General features: G+C 44.4%; 1 long non-coding RNA gene across 1 annotated transcript; it reads left to right on the top strand.

Annotated features, from left to right (window-relative positions):
- Window positions 1-209: 209 nt before the first annotated feature.
- Window positions 210-5,663, top strand: LOC140900185 (uncharacterized). The gene is made up of 3 exons (XR_012155592.2): window positions 210-406; window positions 1,901-2,219; window positions 5,165-5,663. It is a non-coding gene; the product is annotated as an uncharacterized LOC140900185 (long non-coding RNA).
- Window positions 5,664-6,077: the final 414 nt, after the last annotated feature.

Genomic DNA, 6,077 nt, shown 5'->3' with positions numbered 1-6,077 from the left:
TGAGAGACCTTTTTCCTGACACCTTACTCCCTGGCGGGGAAGTGACTGTCCATCATGGGCCTGCTGTAAATTACTCAATACCATTCTAGATTCTAGGTAATTATTTGAGATGTTCTAAACCTGTTGATTATGTCTCTGTATGTTTAAATCTAATAAATTGTAGTTTTAGATAAGAGCATGCTTACTTGTATTAATCTTTCATCAGACAGAATTGTTGTGTTTCCATTGACACCACCTGGAGTGAAACAGTTAAGTTACCACTGCTTTGGGTTCTGAAAACCGTGGGTAACAAACCAAGTGCTAACCTGTACCATAGCAATGGTGTTTGAAGACTGCTTTGAAAGTGTTTCTACCAATGCAGCAAAACTTCAGGATCAAGCCTTATCTGGTCATCCTCCATCTAATGGTAAGGCTGAAGATTCTGATTTCTAGGTGGAGCTCTATCAGATCACAGCAGCTGACTGTCAAATATTTTGAATACCCAGTCTTTGCCATGGTTTAATTGCTAGAGGGAGACATGCAGTGTTGTGCTATCCACTGAGATGCAGTGGACTGCAGATAATGCTGGTTTCCTTAAAGGCTCCTTACTTCCTAAACTGCACCTTTGGTTAAGACCTGACGTTTACAGAGTATATGTAGACAGGCACACCAGCTCACGACAACTTGTCAGGGGACTCTTCCTTGGCCAGCACCACGCTATTCTTGGTTTTGTGTTTGAAAACGTACTAGTGGGATACAGAATGCATATAATGGGGGGTTGGGATGGTGGAAGAACCTCAGGCAGGAGGTTTGGGGATAAATCCACACTGTGGACTCGGTGTTTAGGGCCTGAAACTGGAGTTCTCTGATGTGGGTGTGCTACAGCTCTCCTATCCCCTCAGGACTAGTCAGGATAGCTTAGTTCCCTTCAATAATTTTTGTTGCTCTTCTCTGCACTTTCTCCAATTTGTCCACATCTTTCCTGAAATGCGGCACCCAGAGCTGGACGCAATACTCCAGATGAGGCCTACTTAGCATGGAGTAGAGCAGAAGAATTACTTCTCATGTCTTGCTTACAACACTCCTGTTCATACCTCCCAGAATAATGTTTGCTTATTTTGCAACAGTGTTACACTATTGACTCCTCTTTAGCTCATGATCCACTATGACCCCCAGATCCCTTTCTGCAGTACTCCTTCCTAGGCAATTTCCCATTTTGTATGTGCACAAAGGATTGTTCCTTCCTAAGTGGAGTACTTTGCATTTATTCATATTGAATTTCATCCTGTTTATTTCATACCATTTCTCCAGTTTCTCCAGATCATTTTGAATTTTAATCCTACCCTTCACCTGGGGGGTGGGTGGGCTCGGGACTCCAGGCTTCGGCTGCCAGGCGGGGGCTCGGGGCTTCTTCCCTGAGGAGTGGTGTGCTTTAGCCCCACAGGTAGGGGAGGACTTATGGCTTCTGCCCTGTGAGGTGCTGGGGCTTAGTGCTCAGCGCTTTAGCCCTGTGGGTGTGGGGGAGCTCGGGGTTTCTGTCCTGCAGGGTGCCGGGGCTTGGGACTCTAAGATTTCTGCCCTGGGCCCCAGCCAGTCTAATGCCAGCTCTTCTTTGTGGACCCCTCAGAGTAAACTCATGGTCCCCTGGTTGAGAAACGCTGATCTAGTCTGATTTGTGTAACACAGGCCATAGAATTTCAATTAGTAATTCCTGCATCTAACACACAAATTCTGGTTGAGATAGCACATAGCTTTTAGAAAAATATCCACTCTTGATTTAAAGACATCGAGTGCTGGAGAATCCACCATGTCCCTCGTAAATTGTTTGAATGGTTGATTACTCTCACTCTTACTTGACACTCTCACTTAAAACAATAGTGCAATTTTTATTTATTTTTTTTTCTTGTCTGAATTTGTGTAGCTTCAGTTTGCAGGTGTTAAGCTTTCTTCTTCATTTCCATTGCTTTGAATTGGTTTGGAAGCAGACACCACTGAGGAGGCTCTACACTAATGGCTCCGGAAAATAAAACCCCAAAGCTGCCATCTTGCCCGACACACCAGGGATGAATTGGGGACATCCAGAGCTAGAAGCATGAGCAGCTGTAGCTTGAGATAAAGAACCAAGGCTCTGTCGCTGAGGGCTGTAACAACTCATGTCCTCTGTGGTTTGGCACAGAGAACTCAATACACTTCCTCCATGAACGTGGTTCCTGAGTGTTTTCTGTTTGACCTGCCACAAGGTATAGTTTTGATTGCTGTGAAACCATAATCTACATCAGGAGTTCTCAAACTTTTTCTCTCTGAGGTCCCCCACCCAACAGGCTATAAAAACTCCAGGGCCCAGTGGGAGGTGAGGAGGGGGGTGGTGGGTCGTGGGGCTCAGAGCTTCTGCTCCGTGTGGCTTTAGCCCTGTGCAGTGGGGTGGGGCTTCTGCCCTGGGCCCCAGGCAGTCTAATACTGGCCCTGTTTCACAGACCCCATGAAACCAGCTTGTGGCCCCCTAGGGGGCTGCAGACCCCATTGGTATTTTTTTCCAGCTGGATGTGCAGACTGATAGCCATGCCTCCTCTAGCTTACAAATTATGCAGGACTGAGTTTGGCCAATGTTTAGGTGAGAGACCTCAAAAGATATAGGAGATGATGCTTTCTTTTGAGTCAGTACTGTCCCAGATTTTGGAATCAAATTGGCTGATGGAGTGCACTCTCTTTTGGATAAGATTTAAAACTAAAGTCTTTGACCCTTTGTAGTCAAAGTCTCCATGGCATTTTTCTTCAGCATATGGAAGTTTGATCATTGTCTTGGACAAATTCCAACTTGAATGATTAAATTTTGCTTATCTAATTTGCATACTCTACCGGATATAGTATTCTTCTTGCCCAGGACTGCTGTGTAGCATCGAAGTATTATGTTAAACAGCTACCGTGCTCTTCTCCAGAAGAGACGAATGCAAAAGCAATATAACTAGAGCCCTGCAAATCCACAGATATCTGCTTCATATCCGCTGACCATTTTTGCGGATAGTGGATCAGATGCAGATACAATCACGCAGGGCTCTACTCACTGGTGGCGCCTAGCCATCAGCATCTGGCTTGGGCAGCTGGGAGGGCACAGCGCGCTCGGGGCCAGTGGCAGCCGCCAGTGGCTGGGGCTGGGTGGCAGGGGCTGTCCAGCAACCGTTAGCCGCACCGTTTTCTGTCCAACAAGTTGGGCCCCTCGGCCAGTGCCAGCATCCCCACTGTGGTCTGGCCTGGCAGCACTGGCCGCTCTCCCAGTTCTGGGCCTGACCACCTGCTCCTGGGCAGCAGGGCTCACCTGCGGCCATGGGGAGCAGGGCTATAAATATAACTGCAGTTTAAACATCACTGAGTATCTACAGTCCTGAGTGAACCAGTGTCTAACCACAATGGTGGGAAGAAAGAGCTAGCTTTAATGTAATACCACCAAGCATGGCTTCTTGCACACAAACGTACAAAGAAGAAAGAAAAATTGGCCTCTGGCAGAATGTGCATCACTTAGGCTGTTCCGAGTCCAGATATTAAATGATGCTGACACACATGACTATAATGCCCTTTCAGTATAACAGCAAAATATATATGGATACCAAGAGCAACCCTTGTTATAGCATTTTAAATAGGAGCTAACATAAGTCAAGTGAATAGTACAAAGTTGAATTTCTCTAAGAATGTATTCGTCTAGGACCTTTCCACCATCTGAATTCCAAATGAGATTCTCTGATTTTCCCTGCAAGGCACTTAGCTAACTCTAACTCCCAGGAAATCTAATTTTTAATGGAAAATATTGCTATCGTAACATTTTCAGTAGTGACAGGTTTCAGAGTAGCAGCCGTGTTAGTCTGTGTCCGCAAGAAGAAAAGGAGTACTTGTGGCACCTTAGAGACGAACCAATTTATTTGAGCATGAGCTTTCGTGAGCTACAGCTCACTTCATCGGATGCATTCAATGAAGTGAGCTATAGCTGTAGCTCACGAAAGCTCATGCTCAAATAAAGTTGTTAGTCTCTAAGGTGCCACAAGTCCTCCTTTTCTATTTTCAGTAGTAAGTTTACTCTGAAGGAATTCATTGTTAAACAAGTTCAAGCAGTGTGCAAAGCATGGTTCATTGAATCACACACATTAGGGATTGAAAAGACAGATTTATTAGGACATCCGGTCACTCCTGCTGTGGCGTTTAATGGTCACTCACTGCTTAAGGTGCTTGCAATAGATCTGGTTTATTCTGTATCTTGTTCCAAACTGGCTGTGCGTAACAAGAGCAAACTGTGTCTGGGAAGCTCAGCCCTTAAAGTCACAGTCCCCAATATCACCCTTCCAAGCTAACATTTAATAACAGTAATATTTAAAAACACAATTAACTAATACACAATTACCAATACTTATAACCATCCTAATAACTAAACTTGCTAACAGTGTGCAATTAGTCCTTATGGCGCCCTGCATTGTTGCTTGGACCTGCAGGCTCCCTGAACATCAGCACTACTGCTGTCAGCAGGTGGCAAGTCCACTTCTGGTTGTTCCATGTTCTATTTGTTGCCTGTATGAGACTTTCTTGGGCAAAGTTTCAGAATCAGTGCCCCTTATCTCCCTTCCTCTGGGGTTTGGAGGAGGCGTTGCCCTCTCCGCAGTAGTAGATGTCCAGCTGTACGACAAGCTCATACAATCATGGAGCAGCTCCTAGTGACATCACTGCTGTTCATGACCATTACTTCCCATAATAGAGACACACTGCATCATTTTCATGAAGAGATGGGAGCTCCTGGGACTCCAGATTAGACTGATTTCTTGTTTTGTTCTGCCTGATCTGTCTCTTTATACATGTGCAAGTCCCCAGTGACTCTGACATTTCTTGTGTTCAGTTTTCTGCTGAAGCAAACATCAGCAGGGGACATCCTGTGTTTCATTGGTGCCATTTTATAATGTAACTGTGGTAAATTTGGATCAGAGTCTGACTCTGCAGGCTTTTTTAGAAGGGGCTTTATTATTTTGACACTGTTTTTCCCCAACCTGTTGGATTCGGGATAATAGAAAGTGGCTGTTACATGTCTAAACCTGCACTTCATTGAGACGTTTTAAACACATGCCCACTGAACTGTGGCAGAGGTTACTATGTCAGGAATGCCATGTCTAGTAGAAAGAGAATTGACAAGCGCAATCCCCTGTTTGTTTAGGTGTAGTAGGCACATGGGACCCCACTGACAAGCGAGTGTTGAGAGAATGTGGAATCGGTCAACGCTACGCCCAGCTGATGTGGCAACTCATGGTGTCGGATGCCATCAGGTGGTCGAGGGACACATCACCAGACATCGGCAATACGAGGAGCGATGAGCTGGAGTGCCAATGAGAAGCACAGTCGGGAAAGTAACTGAAATACTTCCCTGATGGATTGTATTTTCTAACAGACAACTTACCCTAAATTCTCAATTACTGAGGGACAATCTTCACTCATTCATATATTTGCTTTCCACAACCAACTCTTAGTTTAACGTTTCATGAGTAATGTACCCGAATAATTGGATGCTAATATCTAAACTGTATTGTTAAATTTATTCACCTAAATTTGGGTTATTGCTGATTATGTACTTTATGTACCGGATGACTTTTAAAACAAACTTTGTATTTGTGGATAATCTAAACACTAAACCCAGATGTACAGACACTTATTTCTTAACCTGTGTATTCTATTATTTTTAACATTAGTTTTAATAATTTTTAAAAATTTTTTAGTAAGTCTCTCTTCTGAATGTCTTTCTTTTTCCTGGCATCCACTGATTGCAGATACAGAGTGAAGTGCTGTGTAAATTTTCTCCAGTCTTTCACATTTCTAGAGAGTTTCAGCACTGTTCCATTCTTCCACTCAGGATTTTCTTAACGTCTTTTTGCTCTGGATTGCATGCGGTGCTCCATGATCACTCAATACTTAAGGTGCTTGCAAGAGCTCTGCTTTATTCTGGGTGGTTGGCTGTGCCTAAAAACAAGAGTTTTGTGGTGCCCTGCATAGACTTTCTGTCTGGGAAGCTCAGCCCTTAAAGGTGCAGTCCCCAATACCACACCTGCTGCCAGAGCAAAATCCGTGCTTGAGTA

The sequence above is a fragment of the Lepidochelys kempii genome, chromosome 1, assembly GCF_965140285.1.
Source record: "Lepidochelys kempii isolate rLepKem1 chromosome 1, rLepKem1.hap1, whole genome shotgun sequence".
Taxonomy (NCBI): domain Eukaryota; kingdom Metazoa; phylum Chordata; order Testudines; family Cheloniidae; genus Lepidochelys; species Lepidochelys kempii.
The sequence above is the reverse complement of the archived record's forward strand: the minus strand, read 5'-3'. Positions and strand labels throughout refer to the sequence as shown.